The sequence below is a fragment of the Papilio xuthus genome, unplaced genomic scaffold (assembly GCF_000836235.2).
Source record: "Papilio xuthus unplaced genomic scaffold, Pxut_1.1 DF825946.1, whole genome shotgun sequence".
In the NCBI taxonomy this organism is placed as follows: Eukaryota; Metazoa; Arthropoda; class Insecta; order Lepidoptera; family Papilionidae; genus Papilio; species Papilio xuthus.
Window position 1 is genome coordinate 739,108 of NW_013532703.1, and position 23,088 is coordinate 762,195.

General features: G+C 34.3%; 1 long non-coding RNA gene across 1 annotated transcript in view; it reads right to left on the reverse strand.

Annotated features, from left to right (window-relative positions):
• LOC106124179 (uncharacterized) overlaps window positions 1-23,088 on the reverse strand; it is a 36,937-nt gene that overhangs the window by 8,008 nt on the left and 5,841 nt on the right. Inside the window, exon 2 of the long non-coding RNA XR_001228188.1 lies at window positions 11,061-11,141. This is a non-coding gene — a long non-coding RNA (uncharacterized LOC106124179). The remainder of the gene's footprint in view (window positions 1-11,060; window positions 11,142-23,088) is intronic.

The following is a 23,088-nucleotide window of genomic DNA, read 5'->3' on the forward strand; positions in this document are numbered from 1 at the left end:
GTTAATTTGTACTCATAGTTCTTAGAGGTTATTTAGTGGAGAAGTTAAATTAACTTGTGCCGTTTTGGGAGTTATTAATGAATATTAACTAAAGCCGAGTCTCGTGCTGTTGTGTCTTAAAGTCTCTAAAGGTATTAATCATTATTGTAGTGGAATACATTATTATTGAAAGTAAGTTAATATATTGTAGTTTTTAAATATAATGTCAACCAAACACAAATATATTTAAAAGTATTTCAAAAATTATATTCAAAATTTGCTTCCAAGAGTTGGTGAAGCGTAATTCTTTTAACAAATGTAGATAAAGAACACGTCAATTTACCGCGTTCAGTACTTAATTACCAGCCTACTCTATCAACCATCGTACAGTGCGTTGTTAAAAAGAACGAGCATTCCCTCCCCCGTATACAAGGTAGAGAGGTCCATCGTTCATTACGGTTCCAAACAAAAGCAGTTACCGTGCCTCTGAATATTTTACACGCCATTCCGCGGCGGGATAGCAATTTGATGATACATCCCGCGTTGGGAGCACGTTATGACGTTTCGTATTAATAAGCAATGTGTAGAGTTTGTATTGACGTAATAAGTTTACATTACAGCGCCATCTATTAACGGATAGCTAAAACATTGTATAGCTGATATTGTGACGCCATTAGATCCAATATAATAACTACATATACAGTAAGTATATTTATTACTGGCAATAAATTTTATTATACCTACAGAATTTTAATTACAGTTTGTTGAAAATTCGTATCGCTACAAGTGGTGAAATCAAAACTAGATCACGACGAGCACTCTCACTCACTGGCACAAAATAAATGAATAGTTTAAAAAGAATCTCATTCGCTAAAATCGAGGAACGTTAACAAGAGAGGGCGCTGGCAACATGAAAGCGAGCGTCCAATACCGATTGCGGAGCGAAGAAAAAGTTGGGTTCTCTTTTCAAACGTATACGTTGGGCTGCGGGTATTTCGAAAACAAAGCATTGTATTACTTCGTAGCATAGACAATAGCGCCCCATCCCTGTTACTCGGTATAAAAATGATGAACGTAACAAAAGGAACGCTCCAATCAAAGCGCCCCCAACCTGGGATATCTACATTATGATTCCCAGAGGCGAGTGTATAATCATTTGTGATATACAATAAACATAGCACAAGTATTGCTTTTGTTGCCGTTGCAATTATACAAAGAGATGGCGCGTAACGAATGGTCAATGAGAATTAACTCGAGCTTATCAACATGCCAATGGGTTTTCAATTGATCATGATTACTTTAAGTTGGACATAATTATAACTTGCCTATTGCAAATATAGATTGAAACAAAACAATGCAAATGAAAGCTTATTTCACTTAAACCTGTCTCTCCTTCAGTTTTGACTACTTTTTGGGGTTCCAGGGGTCTCCCCTGAAGAGAAAACTAATATATATATATATTGTTTCAAGAATTAGTACTTTTTTACGCATCTTTTTTATATTTAAGTTATGTACAAGTTAACATTTAAGTTAGGTATATGTTATTTTTAGGGTTCCGCACCTCATAGGAAAAAATGGAACTCTTATAGGATCACTTTGTTGTCCATCCGTCTGTCTGTCAAGACCTTTTTTTTGGTTTTCTTAAAATTGTCTGTTGATTTAAAAGGTGCGAGATCTAGAAACTACGGAAGTGGTTTGGCGACGTAGTTATGTAGAAATCTTATTGTCAACATGTTTAAAATAATTTAGAGATGTTTAATGATACATCCATTTATTTAAAAAAATGCTTTAACACATCACAAGACTACGTATAATTCGTTCTACAATCTCTCAAATACTCAATGAAGTCACACTTTGTATATTCAAAAAGCTTTCAACGTACGAGATTCAAATTTCAGTTCGCAGACGGTCGAAAAAAACAACGACCCACAACGCCGGGTCCGAAATTGTTTTGACACAACACAAGGCATGTTGCGTGTCACTCGTGTACTTCACGCCCGTATGTTCTTATTTTTCAACGCAAAACATGCAACGAATTTTGGCGACTCTGGTATACATGTTAAAATTATACGATGGCGCTTCACTACGTTTTTTTAATTACTTTTACAACTTGCCAAAATATCTTTTAGAAAGACAGAATGTAAATAAAATTTCATAGAATTATATCGTCGACACTCTTACTAATATTATAAAGAAAGAAGGTATCACCAGAACGGTTCGATGGATATTGATGAAATTTGGTACAGCTGTAGAACATAGTCTGGAAGAACACATAGGGTACTTACTAAGGTTTTTTTTTAATTTCGCGCGAACGGAGTCGCGGGTAAAAGCTGGTCAACATATAAAATTTTGGTCAGAAATTTCTGCTTCATTTCTAATAGTTTTGATCCAATGTTTCTATATATACAGGATGTTGATATTAAAAAAAAACAATATACGTTTCGAGAATACTTAAAAATTGTGTGAAATCATACAGTACAACCCTATGGAACCCATTCTAAAGTCCATAGTTAGGCTATCATGTGCGTAAAGCAATTAGTGAACAAACGCACCGTAAGGGTGTCTGTGGTCATCACAATCAGGCACCTCACGACCCCGCGCTAATTATGTGGGACCGCAGATTCAACCGGCTGTTTAGGGGATTATACATTTAAGGTGGGTTTCCAATGACATAACATATCTCTGTTTTCAGTCAAGGAGTATGAAAAGTATACAAAATAAAATGACAGTGTAAACTTACTCCAATACAAATGAACAATATTACTAGGTTAAATAACCAATAAGAAAAGAGTGAGCCAATTGTCAAAAACCAACTCTATCAAAATTAAATAAATTTCATTTAATAAAGAAACTCAAGTAAATTAAAAAACATTAAAAGAGAAATTTAATAAAAGTAATCTTACAAATTTATTGCGATACTACGACGACCGTATTACGTAGACCGATACAGAAAAAGAGCCGTCTTTCGCCTCATTTTCCGCCATCTCCGAGAGCCGGTTTAGCGAAATTAATAAAGTTAAATTCTACCGCATAGAAAATGCGCTTCGGTGATCAGCGAGCAAATCCCATGAAACCGCTAGTCCACGCTAATTATTGCTCGCCTTTCGTTACTTCGCTAACTACTTTAAAGTCGTCTGTCCCGTCAAAGATAATCATAAATACTAAAAGAATAAATATTTTTGCCACTCACCGCTAGATGGCGCTAACCTGAGCACATGCACTCATACGCGTAAATACATAATCTTACTAATATTATAAATGCGAATGTTTGAATGGATGTTTGTTACTAAATATCTCCAAAAAAAAGTATAACTGATCTGGATGAAATTTCCTACAGATGTATTACATAGTTGTCTTATTCTCTACAGACGAAGTCACGGGCAAATATACTGTTAAAATAATATTAATTTATTACTTATTTCATAAGACAGATTAAATCTAGACAGAGACAAGCATGATTTAAATCAATACAAGCAAACACCGCTTCAATAGCGCTGTTGTTATTATCAATCCGAGACGAATGAGTGCCTTTGTAAAAAGTTGACTCGAGGTTCACAGATAACGTAGATACGCTATCTGCAGAGATTACACCAAGTTTGGCTCCAATTGACCATTCATAATAACAGTTGACTATCAACTTTAAAAGGATCGAGAAAAAGAAAACTTTTTGAACATTAAGGAAAAATGTCAATGGAAAGAACACCTCACTTTAAAATTAGTCAAATCATCGTCTTTTGCTCACCATGGAATTGCCAACATACCATATAAAATTACACATCCCAGCCTATCCCCTTAATTTTATTTAAGAAAATATTGAGACAAGAATATATTTTATACATGTGTATAGGTAATGAAAACTCATACTTCGATAGTTATAAAACATATTACTAATATTATAAATGCGAAAGTTTAGATGGATGTTTATTAGAAGGTATTTTCTAAGGCTGAACGGATCTCAATGAAATTTGGCATAGATGTAGAACATAGTCTGTGAAAACATATAGTCTACTAATAAAGTTTTATTTTTAATTTAGTTCGGACGAAGTCGCGGGCGAAGGCTAGTAAATAATATAGTGTGTAATGTGGTTGTAGTTAGTTGTTTTGAAACTATGGTAGTCATAAAAGCAGAGAGGATCTACTTATGACTAAATTATGAAGTTATACGAGTTATAAACGAGTTAGTAACTACTTTGTGTACCTCATTTATGTTAAGGTAAATTTCCACTGGCTGGCACACGTATAGTGACATCGGCGCGCAATTTTAGAGTGTTTTATTCCTCTGCATTTCATAGCATATGATATAAATACTGAAAAGAGAAAGAATGTTTTTTATTCCAGAATATCTATTTTATAATAAAGCTCGATAATCCCACTTTAATCAATTTATAAAGACTCAATCAGCTTAACCATGAGTCGATATATAAAAGAAAAAAGGTAAACAATTCGTTATTGCCGTAGCCGTAGAACAATGTTGGCTGAATTTTATTGCTCATAAATGAACAAGAGCTATTCTCGGAATTAAAAAAGCCGTCGATAACAGACAGTCAATGGGCAAATAGACTCAACCCTAAAATGATAAACCGCCAAAAACGGCCCCGGGCGGTCACCAAATCAGTTTGACACCCGGCAGAGGGAGGGTTGCAAAAATTTTAATGGCCGGAAATATTAGATTGAAAAGTTCGTGACATTTCTCCTTTTGGGGTTAAAAATGAGAGTGTATTTTAACATTCCGCGAGCAAGGAAATTAAACGCGGGGGCTGACGCTTTTGTGACGATGTTTTGACGTTGTTGTAATAATAATAAATTCTTTTATAGCAATGATACACTGAAATGTTTCAAAATTATTTATCATTTTTTCTAAATGATAACATAAAGTGCTGACATAAATGGGCTGAATAATAATGAATGTTAGTATTTCTATATGAACATACGTTTCATATAGCCTTTTAAAAAGTCTATTTCGTATTATAAAAGTATTAAAAAGTCTCATCTCATATAACTATACGTCCAGTCCAATTGAGACCTCTTTATAAGTATTTTTTTTATTCGTCTATATAGATGAATACTCAAACAATGTTCAAGCTTTCATGAATCAAATAAAAACTAAATAAAAATATTAAAAAGCATAATCTGAGAGCAAATCTTGCAAACTTATCGACATTAATGTCCATTCAGCCACACAAATTTATTCGAGCTCGCGCTGAAAGCAACCCCCATCCCCTCCCCACTTCACGATCCATTACGTAAGCCGAGCACCGGCACTCGGGGGCCAGAGGTCGCCGCGGACTGTCCTCCATTCAAATTCAAACTGTTTAAAATAATTTTCTTTTTCGACCGCACGACGAGTGTCGTCGTGAATGTTAATAAACGACACAACTAATATTCAATTCAAATTACGAGCATTACGAGTGATTTCTTTTAGCGTACGAATTACCCTTGTTAAGTCTGTTTTTAATTTAAAAAAAACCTACGAGAACCAGAAAAACTCGTAAAATTAAACGAAAGTAGAAGTAAAAGATCACATTCAAAATGAAGTGACATTGTTATTACATTTACAACTACCCACAAGATGCTAGCTGTGGGTATTTTCATAATTATATTCTACTTTTGTATAAAGGTTTTTGAACAAATATTCTCGCTTTAACATCTCTGTTAGTACCACAAAGCACAAAGGGCGGTGGCAACGCTGGTGGAACAAAAACACAACTCTGGAACGCAGTAATTAAGCGGATCCTGGCCCGGCCTAAGCAAACACTCGTTTGTGACGTGTACCTGTGACGTCACTCACATAGCTCTTATACTAGAGTTAAACGAAATACAAAAGGTGTTTACTAAAGGAGTCCTCTAGTGTAGATTTATTATGAAAATAAACGACTTTTTAAGTAACCATTAAATGTCTCTGAGTGACAAATATGTCATCTATAATTTATACGTCGAGCCCAATCGATTATTTGTCATGTACAAAGCTGAGCGAATACCATGACCAATAACAAGATCGTTTACCCTACACAAAGCCTATATCCCTAGTGTCCATACAAAGCGTATCCCGGACTCCAATAGTCTCAAAGACAATATTGCACAGACACTGGTATCACACACTCAAACACATGAGGATCCCATAAAACACGGGCATTGATTTCAATTTACGTACCGGAGCATATCGATCCTTAAGCCTCGTTTCCACTAAGCGACTAGCTTCTTCGCTAAGTGAAAAAAAGGCCCAGAATTAGTCGCGTTCACCTTTGCGGTAATGGTTTTCCTATTCTAATCTTACTAATAATATAAATCTGAAAGTCTAGGGCGGATGGAGGGCGGAGAACGGCGCAATTGATCTTGAAGAAATTTGTCATGGATGTAGAACATATTTTCCAGAAGGAAGAGCCACATAGGCTACTAATTAAGCTTTAAATTTCTTGCATTCGAAGTCGCAGGCGACAGACTGAAGCGTAATAAACAGAACTGTAAGTGTTCTTACTGACTTGTTAGTCAATATTCTTTGTAAAGTACATCGTATATTAAAAATGTCCCGCAGAGAAAACTTTTCTTAGCGAAGACAGTGTTATATAAAAGAAAGATGAATAGAAAGCCTTGTTAACTGTCCATTATGTTTAAAAGTTTTCGTTTAAGTCCAACTAAGATTAATCGATATCCTTGCTAAGCTCCAATAGGGCTGTGACGTAATTGGAATATCGATATCGATACTAATTTTACTTGCTCCAACGGGTCACAGCTGGTTCCCCAAGAAACTAACATTTATAAAGGGTTTTTCGCGAAACCTTTACATTTGAATATTTCATTAATTCAGAGTAAGAAAGACCAAATTAAAAATACATAATTTAAGAGCATCATCTCCTGTCCACATGCCTATGTGGTCAGTACAACAGTTTTTGGCTTCCAAATCGATATATTGTAATTAACTTAAGTCCATAAATCGATAATTATAAACACAGCCCCATCCCTAGAGGACTGTCCCAGTAAAATTGGGCAAAGTATTTTCGGTGGCGGGACTTTAGGTGACCGCGGGCGTCGCACCCCATCCGATCATCGTCTAATGCGATCCCGCACGCCCCAAATCTTTTAAAATGCGGGCTCTAACGCCATATGTTGAAACTACCCTCCCGTGACGCGCACTCCACCCTTATTGTTTGGGAGGACAATAAATATCTCCGTTACATAACTAAATTGAATCGTAGACACGATCGGTATGCGGTATCTTTACTATTGAACAGATAAACTTAGTAAAAAACCTGTATGAATTCAAATACTTTGTGTTTATAAACGTAAAACATAACTATTTAAAAGGTGTCTAAATTCATAACATAATTTAAAGCTCAGGTCCATCATAACTTAGAGTACGTTATCGTTAAGTTATTAAACGCTCAAGATGAACTGGGGTAAAGTTGTAAATTAGTGCACTAATTCGGGCAGCGAGCTTCCCCATCTGGGGAGTAATCGATCAAGTAACAAGGCGTTGGGCCGTCATCCGTCAGATGCCGCGCTTCTACAAAATTCCCATCACAAATTGCATTCGGTTGGAAAGCTTTAATTATTACATTAGTTTCCGGGCAATAGACAAACTGGAATAATTTCATTAACTTGAGATATTAGCTTTATTTATTTAGTTACAAGATGGAGCAATTACACGAATCTATATTTGTGGTTAGTCCTATTTTAATTATAACAATTACTAGCTGTCGCCCGCGACTCCGTCCGAATGAAATCAAAATAAATCACAATTAGTGGCTTTGTGTTCTTCCAGACTATGTTCTATACGACGTATGCTAAATTTCATAGAGATCCGTTCAGCCGTTTTGTACATACTTTCAAACAAACAAACATCCATCCATTCATACATTTACATTTATAATATTAGTATGATAGTAAGATTAATTTCCTTTACAAAATATCAGATATGACACTCTTTTACATTTCTACTTTTCTTATTGTCGGTTTCTGAGACCAAAATCTCTGTATAAAACATATCGTCATCCCTGTCATTATGTTTGACAAAACAGAGATAAAAATATGTTTTAAACGGAGATTTTGGTTAATATCTTTTCGAATTTAATTTCTATATCCATAATAAAGCTTTCTTTACTATGACTAAGCAAATTTATAAAATTATGCCGAAATCTTCGATAACTTAAGTTGTTCAAAACCAATTTGCCGCTTGAATTTGACTGTAATTAATAAACTTCAGATTAGTGGCGCATTAATTAGTCAAGTTATCAAGTAAGCTGTAGCTTAAATATTTCATATTTTCATACTTAGTTTTTAAACGTCAGTTTTCACAGCCTAAAGAACTATACAAAGCCATAACTACTACATAAACTATTCTACATGCGTTTTTGCAGTGGAAATCAACGCTTAGAAATAGTATACATACAGTATGCTCGTTTTAGTTTTGCAAAAGTATGTAGCTTAGTCCATAATATTACGAATAAAGACCGTAATACACCAAGTTTAAAAAATATAAATAAATATATAAATCTACCCTCCTACGCTCAGTGGCGCCCCCTATTGTGGTGCGCGGATCTCAAAACAATAGGTTTTCGCTGCATTGTCCGCTCCGCAGGCTCGGCTATCACAGATTGCGTGCAGCCTCTACGTTAAACTTTTCATTTTCTCTCGTTTAGAATATCTACGTTATGTTTTATATAAACTACTATCTATCGCCCACGACTCCCTCCGCGAAGTATCAAAACTTAATTAGTAGCCTATATGTTCCAGACTATTTTCTATATATATGCTAAATTTCATCGAGATCTGTTAAGCCGTTCTGGAGATATCTTTAAACAAACATCCATCCATCCATCTAAACATTCGCATTTATAATATTAGTAAGATTACTAATAGCCGGATTAAAATACAATCCTTGACATAGATAGGTAAATAACAGACAAACAGAACAATGCAGAAAACTTTTTTTCTTAATTATTTAAACTGTTCCCTTTAAATAATTCATTCTTCTATTGTCGAGTCTGCGTCGTTGCCAAAATTTTAACTAATTGACGCGAAACATGTAGTCATTAGTGAGAACCATCAATCATGTTGTCAGACGAGCTGTGCTAATACACTTTAATAAGCTGCAGTCCGTTAATAAAGGACTATGAGTGAAAAAATCTACCCTTAAAGCTAAGCACCATATATCCTGAGTTTACAAAACCTGGTATAAACTTTGTTCAAGCATAGAGCTAGATAAACAATTAAAAGTAAAAAGTAAAGTAAGCGATATAGTTATTAAATCAAAATATGTATCTGGCTGTATATCACGCTCGTATATTTATTTAAAAAAAAACTCTCATGTCATTCTTGTCTATTAAAGAATATTTTCTCTAGTAGGTGAGAGTGGAGAAGAGTGAGAATAACAATGATATCATTCTTTACTAGCTGTCGCCTGCGACTCTGTCTGCAAGAGTTAAAAAAAACATAATTATTTACCTATGTTTTATTACAGGCTAAATATATGCCAATTTTTTGCGAGTTCCATGCAGCCGTTCTAACATCCGTCCATCTAACCATTCGCATTTATAATATTAATAAGAAATAATCGCTTATATAGGTAAATAAGTCGTAGTTAAACACAATCAATATAGCTTGTTGATAATACGGCACGTGCGAGGAGCGTTACGCCACATGAACACAACTATACTGAAAAAAAAAAACAAAAAGTAACAGTGACACGCGACAGAAATCGTCGAGTCAACCTTCATATAATTACGCCATAAAACGCTATTGGGGGTGACCGCTACGAACATCCAATTTAGTGGGTTTATTGGGCGACAAAACAGATATTTCCTGTCTGTGCCCTCTTTTATTACTGTGACTTTTTAACTTATATATAATACTGGAAACGACATACTTTTCAAGAAAGCTTAAAGGTTACTTAACTCAAATTATCAATTAATTTGTTCCTAAGTGCTACTTTAGTAATTGCAATCATACATTTTCCTATGCAATTATTCAAACTACGATAGTAATTTTATTAAGAACAACAATTAGTTTCAATTAATAAGAAATCTTCTTACACAAACATGCTAAATATTTTTTAATTTAAAATCAAGCTACGCTTAGACATTAATTATAATGTTAAGACACTTCCATTAGTGTTTGTTCATTGTTCAGACCGCGCCCTTAGTTGAGTGCGAATCGGTATGGGGGGGAGTGTGCTGACCTCACGTCTGACACTTGCCTCGTTTTGTTTATAACATACTATAGTTAATGTTATATTTAATTTTACTCACTATCCAATCATTTCTACGACAAATAACTAAACATATGCATATAAAAATCCAAGCTAGGCCAATATAATTTGATAATTTGTACTAGATTTTTCTGACAACCAATATTTCGCGCGTCTAACCTTTTTTATATCGATGTCATCAACTAAAAATTTCATGTAAACATCTAGATGTGGCAATATTGAAATGTCAATTGAAATCTTTTAATTCTTACTTTCTTACGTCGTTATTTAATGTTGAAATGTTACCCTATTGGACTTAAATTAAATAATTTTCCCGTAAAAAAGTTAAAATTTATAAAACACACTTTAGCAATGTCTTTCTTGTTTTTTTATTGGCAAACAAAAACTTAAATTTTTACTAGATTACGTCTGTGTCTTTATTTTTTTTAATTTATAAAACACGATCGTTAGAGCTAAGACACGCAATAGACACTAGGTCCATTAGGGAAGTGAGTCAGCCAACTCGTAACAGCTTTTAAGGCAAACGAAACCGCTACTTAGGTGAGTATATATCATAAATATCAAGATTATAACTCTGTTGTTTTGTCTAGATTTCAATTGTTAATAAATAAATAATTAACAAAGGAGTGTTGTCAGATTATTTCAAGAATTAATTAAATTGTTCATACAATAATATTAGCTGTGATAAATAAACAATTAACGTGTGTGTGTTCTTCCACTCTGTATTTTACATCTGTGCCAAATTTGAACGAGATACGTTGAGCCGTTCTAGAGATACCTTCCTACAATCATCCATCCATCTAATCTTTAGTTTTTATAATATTAATAAGAACACTGACAAAAACACGGTTCGGGTAGTTAAAAAAAGTGTACTCACCAGAACAGTACAGTCTGAAGTTCACAGTCGACACACTCGCACGCGGGCCACCGCGTCCGCTGCACGTGCGTCACATCTGCTCTGCGGACAAAAGAAATGCTTTTTTCAAAACAAATTCCATATTCGCGTACCGTTGACGCGGATAACGGAGAGGGGGAATGTCGGGATATTTATATGCCTTTATTACAATACCGGGTACAGCTATACAATCGATGTCTAGGATTTCAGTTGAGTGAACTATCGACTACATATTTAAATAAATACTTAGTTTAATAGACAATGGGGAAGCTTTTTTAATAGACATCTTATTTGGTCTATAAAGGACAAAAGCAACCAATTATCAGTAGCTATCTCCATAGACAATGTGAGCTGGATGTAGAAAAAACAAATGAAATCCATTTTGTTATACCAAAGGGTTTAGATAAAATTTCCGTAAGGTCCGCCGGTCAAAGGGCATCCGTAATGTATAAAACAACATTTGATATGCAAATAACTATCGTCTTTCCGGACAAAAGTATGTTTATCTAAAATAAATATTTTTATACTATTCAAATATGTAAACATCGTTATCAAAGATACCTCGTAAATAAAGTGATAATAATAGTCCCTAAGGGTGGATATCTTCAATTAAATCTACACTGAGTGTCGTCTAGGTGACTTGTAATTCTGAGTGTAACAATAAACTATTTACCGTGGGTTTCTAAGACCAAAATATCCGTACAGAACATCATCCATGTCATTATCTTTGATAAAACACAGATATGTTTTAAACGAAGATCTTTGTCTCAGAAACCAACGGTTATTGCGTTTTTTTATTAATACATACAATTGTTGGTTGAGCTGATACGTTATCTGGTACACAGTAGTCTGCAAACATTACTGTGTTTGGGATTCTATTAAATAAAACAAACCTATTACAAGGTGAGGGGAAAAGCATATAAACTTTTTTTTAAATTCACTTTGCATCTATTGCAACTATTTTTTTTTATATAAAGTACGAGCATGGACGTTAATCAGTATATTTATTTCTGTACAAATGTACTTTTTGGTTACAATCACAAGATAACGAACGGAAAGATACTCAACCTCAATTTCAACGCAATGTTATTTAATTTAGCGATAACATATTCTTGTTAAATTAATGTCGATAGTTAAAATAAAAAAAAAATATTAAAACAAAAACGTATTTAATAAACTACTGATGTACCAGATTCTATATAATTCCAGCAATCCAGTGAATTTTAAAAATATTCATTGCAGCATTCAAGTTGGTAAGAGTTCAACCGCATCTCACAAAAAATTAAAAAAAAAATACTCAAGCCTCGACGACAAACAAACCGAGCTCCTACTTCAAGCATAAACACGACAAAAGCGAAAACAATTTTCGGATTCGCTCCTTTTGAATCTGACCGAGTTGAAAAAAAAAGATATACCGTATAATTACAGGTCTTTACCTTTGGCCTCGCAACAAGGATAGCACGATTGCGAGAGGTGAAGAGAGAAAGGGACAGAATACAGTAAATTACGCGTAGCGACGACAAAGCGCGATGATATCGCGAAAATGCGGCCTTTAATTAAAAACTCTAATTTCAAAAATGGAAGCTGCGTAGTCGAAATTCAGATTCGCGGACGTTGACGTGGAAATTCTTTGCAACAGTGGAGGGCCCTCTCCCCCCTTATTCCCTCTCGGTGTGTCACTGGCGTACAGTCATTCGACGGATTAAAGTGCATAGAATTTTATTTTGCGTAAAACCACGTAAGTATATCGTGTACAAAATGCAGCGACGTTTTCTAAAACTACTATTTCAAATGTATATTCCAGACTATCTCGTTATTTTGCAAAACGTGAGTGCAAAAGTTGAACATAGTTTGCTTGCACTCTAGTTAAATTATACGTAAACCTGGAATTTAATCTAGATCTGAGCAGGTATTGGGAACTAAATTTTCTGCAAATAGATCGTGGTGAGCAAATTTTCTTCTTAATTTTCCAAAACAATGTTTCTAATATTACTTATATTATAAATGCGAATGTTTGGATGGATGGATTGATGGATGTTTGTTTAAAGGTATCTCCAGAAACAAACAGAACAAGTCTCGCTGAAATTTGGCATGGATGTAGAACATAGTCTGGAAGAACACATAGGCTACTAATTAAGGTTTTTTTTTAATTTCGTGCGAACGTAGTCACAGGCAACAGCTAGTACTTATATATCCTGGACAAAACATATAGCTTTGTTAACATTTTTTGATAACTTCAAAGGTGTTTTAATCTGACGAAAGGGTTAATAATTGGCATAACACAAATTAGAAGTTCACACGACGAAACTTACGTAGTCAATATGTATTCGTAATACATATACTTTGACGACAGAAGGACACATAAAATTAATTTGCAGAGCCAAAGAAATTGTACACATAAGATGAAATCTAAAGTTTGTAAAATTTGAATACGACTTATTCAAAGTACGATGTAAATTTTAAATGATAGACAGTTTTTTACATCTTCAAGCATCTCATCTTATGCGAATAAAAAATATAATATCGCAAGTTGAAGAGCCCTTACACCCCCTTTCCTTTGCCACCCCCCCACCCTTATTCAGAATCCGCAAGCTACGGGCTACAGGTACCAGCAAGGAGTGATCTTAAGTAACATTTACTTAAAAGCTAGACGAATTCATTTGAAGCGCTAAATATGAGCTCAGTCGACTTTATTGAATGCCAGCGTCTACGTGTTGACCATGTATTCCGGTTTATATAGGACAGTCTCGGAATAAAGCTCCTTTTTTATGAAAGGCGACATATTTATAATATCAAAATATTAATATGGCTATAAAACTGCTATTTCGCTGATGGTTTTCTTTAATTTGTTTAAGCATGGATATCAAAAATTTTACAAGAACAAGAAACATAAATTTGGATAAATTTCAAAACCAATATTGTAAAAACAGAAAAAGTATATCAAAAGGTCTGAACTCTGTCCTTAAATTATACTGTTGTGTAACATTATATAAACTTAATTACAAGTACATATATTAAAAACATTATGTTCGTTTTGACAACCCTAGCTGGCTGGTACTTTAGCCCCGCGCCGAGGGAGCGTGGCCTAGGATGATGTCGCCTTAATTATTCTGTCTGATAAATTGTACGAGTGACGTACCGTTGTGCGGGATGTATGCTTAGTCACATTGTAAATTGTATTTGGCAGTTTGATTTGACATTGTTGGGGTTTACAGTTAATTCTGTCAGGGTTGACGAGCTTTAAGTCGTGTCAGATAAATGAACGTCAAGCGCTTTGAAATAAGTAATTATTTACGATGAGGAAAACCAGAAAGCTTCTACACTTTTACGCTTCCCACGCCAATTTCCAATGTGCAAATTACAAAGTAGGTACGAAGCACTTTAATATTCACTTACGTATGTTATTAAAATTACATTATATTGAGGAAAACTTTAATGTAATCTCATATTATTATTTAGCGTAATAAGGAAATAATAATATAGAATGTGTACCACGTGGTAAGTATGTGTGTGGCGATAACGATTATAAATTATGTGCTAAATGATTGTGTTAATTTAGTCTATTACGTAGTCATTATGTTAACTATACTGAAGCAGAATTATCCAATAGTTACAATTATATTTTAGTTTTAAGCAATACATACCGAGATCCAACTTGTGTATATTTTGCCTTGACTTAAAAAAAAACCTTATAAATTGTCACTTCAACCAAAAAACAAAAAGATTTTAAAAATTAAATAACAAAAAAACTATTTTCCACAATTCCGAATTAAAAAATCACAAAACAATAATTCACAACAGGCGCGCAAATCGAACGCGCAACGGCGACGATTCGAATCGAATTCAAATTTGAAAATGGAACACGAGCGCGATCGCGACGGACGTCCGCGGCGCTCAATTAGAGGCAGGACGCGGCCAATCGCGCTCGTTCCCGCGCCGCGTGACGCATGCGCAGTGCCGACGCAGCGCGAGGGGGACGCCATGTTGGAAACTAATCACTACATATGGGGATTCCATGTTACTACTCACTATTCAGGACGAAGATCTTAAAATGGCATTTTCATAATTTGGACAATTTGCTCTAAAATAAAAAATAAATAACTTATACTCCTCAATAGGATGATAATTAGACATAAAAATAATTCACCATCTAAATTCATTTAGTATTTGAGAAAAACAAACAACAAAACATTATACACTCATTTCAGATAAACATACATTGATACATTTTCGTCGCATTTCTGCGCATTAAGTTTCTGTAGCAACATCATACAAGTTGCGTCTAGTCTGGTATATATCCGGAAAAATTCTATAGAATGGGGAACCTACATATACGCGTAGGGTTCCGAGTGGCAAATTGAAATCTAAGGGATGGGAGATGTATGAAATTGAAAAGTAAATTTGAAATTATGCGTTAGGGTCGACGCACTCTTGAAGGGATCTGAGTTGTGCCATGTGCTTTATTGTTGGAATTTCCTTTTGAAAAAAAACATTACTATTATTTCGTACGCAAATCACTAGTATTAATATAACGTCCTGATTTACTAGGTCTGAATGCACTACTTTTAGTAATTACTAAAAAAATACTACAAAATTACATCAAGTCGCAGTAAGTTTTCAATTTTGGTCATTCAAACGACAACGAAACAGTTTGCTTTTTGTGCACCTCTGCTATAAAAAACGCATCTAAAAATCATGAAATTTTCCAGGCCTTGCAACTGATATATTCGTTTTTAGTATTCAAAGAATACGGGTAATGCGTTTCAATACTAAGAAACATTTTTTTCTAAATAAAATTTCATAAACAGCGACAAACAAAGACCAGCCAGACAACAAAAAAAATATGTTAAGCAAAAACTGTTAAATTAAACATGACTATTATAAAAAAAAGAGTCCGACTTTCGTAATCCAAGCTAACATTATCGAGAATTTGAAATTCCTGTCGGACAAAAAGTGGGACAAAACGGTCGCCCCTCCGATCCTCTATTCATCGTGTACACTACATAAATGAATACGATATATGTATATAAGTCGACATATATTCGACCTTACGACACCCGATACGCGTCAACAACGCGCGCAATCCCGACACTGAATAATTCAAAATTTTTGACTTTCAAATGTAACATGGAAAGATTCCGTGAGCGATAAACAAGAGGAACTATTGTCGTGTGTGTATTGTGCTCGATTTCTCAATGCCTACCATCTTTTAATATCCTCTTTGCTCCTAATTTAAATAGGGCAAAGATAATAAATGAAGATACGAACGCTTTGTGTTGCTAGTTGTTGAAGATTCTTGAAGTTATTTACTTGACAATATGGTAATTTACAAGAGATTTTATCACAAACGTGAATAATGAACATAGTCCTACTTTTTTGCATAATAAGGACTAAAAAGGTAGAATGATACAACCTAAATGAATTATGAAAAATGGGGGAACTTTGATATATTCAACGGTATACCAACTAGAACACTATTATGCACCAACAACCAAACATTTGAAAATTTAACAGTCCACAAGAAAAGTAAACATTTGCTCATCCTAGATAAAAATATTTATCATTAAAATATCAATGTCAAACATATTTACTGTCCCTATAAACATGTTGCTGGCACACTAGACAACCCTATGTATTAGATAAATAATTTCTATCGTATTAAAACGCATTAATTCATAAGTCTGAGCAAAAAGAATAAATAACCGAAAGGGAAATAAGCAAGAAGCTTAGGGTGTCCACATTTCTTGAATGTCACAGGACAAGCTGCATTTTACATACACTTAAATTATATGTAATTTACAGCTTATGTTCTAAGGAAATGGTTTGCTAATTTTGTGTCTTGAATTAAAGATTGAGTCAAATTCTAATTTATTTGAGTCTATATACGCAATAATATTATCAAACACAATTCGTATGCAGTAAAATTACATTTAAATAATTTATAAACAACCATTGAACTTATTACATGCTTTATACATCCTGTCAAATAAAAGAAATTTTTGGTTCAACCCTCGCTATATTTACAGAGATGGCGGTGTTGCAATTTGAATTTCGAATGCCCCTCGCTCTGCTATCGCGCGCGGGGTCAGCGCTTCCTATCGCACTTATCGGCGTCACTTCCCGTTCGATATACGAAATATTCAATTTTTTTTTCTGCGTCGCCAGTATCGGCTGTCGATCGGTTCTATATGGTTTTTAATTTATTCAGTTTTTTGTGTGGTTTTCCCGCCAGTATGTAGAGAATAAAAACTTCATCGTAGTTAAAAATAACGATCATGACACGTGAAAAAATAATAAAAGAACATTACAAATTTAAGCGGCGATTCCTGCATTGTTGTTTATGCCTATCAAATGCTTAACGGTTTTTAGTTATCAAATAATTTGAATTTTTCAATTAAAGCGATGAAAAACGGACAAGTTAACGAAACACGAATCTGGAGCTCAAAAAAGGTTAGGAACTCTATGATAGATTAAAATACAGTCAATTGAAAAACTATACCTGTTATGATATAAATGTCGGAAACAATGTTGCTTCTTAGAAATATGACGTAACAATTCTCCGGCTACTTTGCCGCAAAAGCAATCTTTATAAAACAACAAAGGTTCAACAAACAACGCAGAACTAATCATGGCTACCAGAGTTTTCATAGCAATATAAAATGTCAACACAAAGCCCGAGTAATATGGAACTAAAACATCACAATAGAGAATTAAAAAAGCTATGTTTATACTTATAAATTAAAACATTACTGCTTTGTCTCATATTGAAGGCCTAGAAACTACATTTTTGTAATGTAAGCAATCAAATTATTACTGATCCATGACAATTCAAATGACAGCTAAGATATTCAAAGCTTTCACGACTTCATACAATAATGGAGTAATCAGAGGTACAATTGCAATTAATTTTCGGCAATGTGCAGGTTTCGAATCAAGAATTAGTAGTAAAACAGCCGAGTACAACCACTGCACATGGTAGCATTAGCAACTAGTTGTCGAGTGGTAGATCGCGTTACACCCGTGGCTCCATCTCATTGCAAAAATATCAATGTCTCCCCGCTGGGAGTTCACTCGGCACGCCATTAGCCCGCCCGAATTGAGGTCAATTGTTGTTTGTCCATTGGGCTCGTTACGCCGCCATCTTTCAAATTATTTGGAAATGGAACGCGACCGACGTTCCTATGACGCGGGGGGAAGGCGCGCGCGCGACATTTGGAATTCGAACGTTACGATGATTGAAATTTTCGCAACGCTTTTTTTTCACAGGATGCGTCTTAATTACATTTAGTTGAATCAATCATTAAAATATTATAATCAAATCATTATAATTATCATAGTAAGAATATAATATTTTTTTTAACATAGTATCATATTTATTCGATGCCACGTGTAATAAAAATTTGTTACAAAACTTGAATAAAACTCGAGCAGGACAATTATATTAAAAATTTGTTTTCCTGTTAAACGTTTAGTACGTTTGTATGGAGAGCCACATATATTATCCAAGGACATATTTATTTTTTATTATTTTAGTCTTCAATTTTTTACGAACGATTTCTATTTTTTAAGCTACGGAGACAAATTAATCTATATATTTATTAAGCTAGCGAGTACCATCTTTCGAGCACTTCATCACTTAACATCAGGTGGAAGCGTGATCAAGTGCTAGCTTATTCAATATTAAAAAAATTGAACCATATTTAAGCTACCCACACACAAGTTATAAAAAGCATCGCTTATCAGGTTATTTCCGATTCGTTATCAATTGGCCTTACAACCAGTACTTTTTATAGCTGCTAAATCGTTTACAATAATATAAAGCATGGAAAGCAACGGTTTTTACAAACACATTTTTAAAATGATATTAGCTTACTTAATTATTTATTTACTAATTAATAAGTCAAAGTAGAATTAATTAATTAGTTATTAACATCATAAATCCGAATATTTAGATGGATGGATGTTTGAAGGTTTCTCCGGAACTGATTAACGGATTTCGATGATATTTGGCACACATGTTGAACATAGTCTAGAAGAACACATAGGCTACTTATTAAGCTTTTTTTTAATCCTGCGCATTCACTATAAAAGAGATACGATATAAAACAAATCGCAAAAATTTTACCCAAAAACGTGCTTTCTTATGATTCCAAACAAAAAAAAATGTTACGCAAAAACTCCGGTTTTTATGTTAGACCACTATCAACTAGCCCCAATCCGTACAGCCATTGTAAATGTCTCCAGCCGTACCGTCGCTACTATTATTGGAACAAAAAAAACATCAAATCAATAGAGCTGCACTTTTGTACAAACCCACATTGTTGTACTGCAGCTGTTGTACGCATCTGGATACGAAATGCTTTATTCTACATTGCTAAAAATGTACAAAATAAATTAATTGTATGTTATACAAAATGCTGCATTCACTTTGATCACAGCCGTGTGATCAGGGCGACCCTAAGTGTAGATTTTATAAGATAAATCTTAATATATATAAATGCAATTGTTTGGATGGATGACTGCAAAGATCTCGTCTCTGTATTTCGTCATAGATGTAGAGCTTAGTCTTGAAGAACACATTGTCTACTAACTAACCTTTTCTTCGTTATTTTTATAACAGAAGCGGAAACACCGAGGTGTTCAACGACGCCCATGGACATCAGTAATACGAGAGGAACAGCAGATGCGTTGCCGGCTCTTTGAGATGGTGATACGCAATTGAAGGAAGCGGTTTGAAAATACCGCCGAGGACAGATCATTCCACAACGCTGCTGTGTGAGGCAGGAAGTTTTGATTCATTCTGCGCGGACGGAGTCACATGCTATAGCTAGTCTACATTAAACTAATTACAAAGAAATAAATAAATGTCTGTGAGTACGGTAAACTGTTTATACGTATAGAATTTATCATATGTATGTACCCGGCGTCGTCTTTCAAGACTAAAAGAATTTAAATTTGCATACGAAAATAACAAATGAAGATAAAGTAAATTTCTTGGCAATGCGACCAAAACACCGCGTGCATTTGATCTTATTGCCTATTTATTTTAAATGCAACTCCAGAATACTGTCCACCAAGACATTAAAAAATACTTTTTAATTTTTGGTGAAATAATATATTCCAATCATTTAACATATTGTACATTAATCTATCCAAAATATTGAGTACTTTAATTAATATTGACATCTATTCCTATAGGTAAAAGGTTTAAAATTAATTCCTTTATAAATATCAGACCATCTTCAGACTTTTTTGACGTTGGGTCTCCGAGCAACATTACCGATATTGTCGAACACGACGATTGTATATTTATTTGCTAGAGACCCCTATCTAGAACCCTGGGTATTAAATTCAATTATTACAGGTCTTGGAATAATCAAAGATCGATTTATTTGTAATTCTTATCTCGCGTCACTCGTTCAGTACCAACCCTAACATGTTTTAGAAACTTTACTAAACCTTATAATACCTTATTATTATTGTTTTTGACCTCCAGAATCTACTCTTCGCACTTTGGGTAAAACTGCTTAAGAACATAAGCTTATAGTTATACTAATTCACATATCTATACTGTAAATATATTACAAAATAGTTAAACTTTTCAACAATAAGTCCTCAAACAGACTATGACACTTAAATCGCGGAGAGTTAAGCTTCTCTGAGTGGAACTGAGGTACGAGTGGTCTAAGCTTGTATCTGACCGACTTGTATGAGATGAGAACTCTTCAGCTAGGGAAATCTTAAACTTAATCTGGGATAAAAGTATAAAATTAGACGATTTGAATATCATCGTACATAGGTTTTATAGCAAGTATTAAGTGATAATACATATATAATCTCTGTATAAAACATATCGTCATCCCTGTCATTATCTTTGACAAAACTGTGATAGCAATATGTTTTAAACAGAGATTTCGGTCTTATTTACTCACGGTTGCTGAGAACGGTCTATTAAAATGACAAATGCCAATCCAAGGAGTGGGAAATCTTACTAATATTAAAAATGCGAAATTAGATGGATGGCTGGATGGATGTTACTTTCAAGGTATCACTGTAACGGCTCAAAGGATTTTAATGAAATTTAGCACAGATGTAGAACATAGTCTAGAAGAACACATAGGTCACTGAGAAATTTATTTTCAAACTGCCTTCCAAATACCTCGTTTGATTGAGTCCGATTTTTATACATAGCTTTTTTATTTCAATATATAAAATGTGTCAAATCAACAATCTATTGGGTCCATCGAAATCTGAACCAACAAAGAAATCAGCACTGAGTCAACTGGTGATTCAGAACACATTGTGTGGCCATGTATGACCATGTATGGCTGCGAAACATTAGAACATTGTTTACATTTACTATAAATAATCAGCAAAAATACCAAAGATCACGCACACGAAGGGAATAAACCAGCCTTTCCCAAAGTGGGCGATAACGCCTCCTTGTGGGCGCTGCAGGTCTCAAGTTGCGGGTTATAGTTAAAGTTTCGTTTAGAATTCTCCGTTAATATACATATATAGGTCACCATAATTAATTTAATTTGAAGTTATAGTGGTGTTTAAATATGTGAAAATATGGGCCCGCTAAAAAAAAATTTCATTCTCAAAGTGGACAGTATACAAAATAAGTTTGGGAACCACTGGAATAAACGATACAAAATACAATTGCATTAAGTCTTAATCTTACTAATATTACAAATGCGAAAGTTTAAATGTTTGTTAGAAGGTATCTCCAGAACGACTGCATAGATCGCGATGAAATTTGGCATCTATGTATCATAGAACATAATCTAAAAGAACACATAGGCTACAAAGTTAAAAGTACTGAGACATCATGAAATTTCAAACCAATAGAGTAAAAACTAAAGCAATGAAGTAGGTGACATCACCATGTTATAATACTTTATTCACAACACTAAGCGAATTTGCAGACCGTACATTGTACTTTTAATCACAATTCTAAGAAATAAAGGCAACCTAAGTCTATGTTTGAACAAAGTTCTGATAAGAATTATTTGTATGGACGTCAAATTCAATTATAATATTGTTGCTATGACGATAATATTACGTGCGTGTATTATTAAGTACTATGAATCGTAATAATTAGTTACTAGTTGATGGCAAACGAGCAAGTGGCCACACAATACGCTTAAATAACGAAACGACCGCTGCCCATAGTCATCTGCAATTGCAGATTGCTGTTGCCTACCATTAAAAGACAGAGGATAGGACGCACAGAAAGAGGATTAATCCCCTGTCTACACATTCCTCCACCATTCGAACCAATTTCTCCAGGAAAGGATGAAAAGGGAAAGGTGAGTAGTCCTCGTAGGAAACGCGGAATTGCGCATTTCATGCCTGTTTTCTCGTCCTATGTGCTCGTGATTTTGTACCGGATGAATCGGCAAATTCGTTTAGAACAGATGTTATTGCTGGTCTCCTGAAAACATATTCTCTTCCCACTTAGGATCATCGAATATACCGCAAACGATAAGAACCATAAAGCACGAATTAATGGATTAGCACCGAAATGGTTAGGAAATAAATGTCAGCGACTATTCATACATAATACATAGAGTAATAATAATTTAAAGTGCCCTTAATTCATTTCTTTTATACGTTGAAACTACATTAATGAAATTACTAGTACTATCACGTGCGTACCGAAACTTAAATCAATTTTATCATGAACAGGTGACGAAAAAATAACGAAAAAACGAGTTATTATTCTATTCCTTAAATTTAATAGCAAATTAGTCATAACCAAATTCTAGATCGAGGCAATTGTTTTAATTAATTCAACAGATGGGTACCAAAATCTTTTATTACATCATCGACGAAACTTAATAACGACTTTAGAACGCTTTGGCAGAGCTAGCGCCCTCATCACACTGCCGCGAATACGGAGCGGAATCGAAATGAAAACAGATCTAGCACGAATATTTGTGACAAACATCTTCCTATCGTCCTCTTATTTATGTCAAAATTACTATGATATTTTTAGTGTACT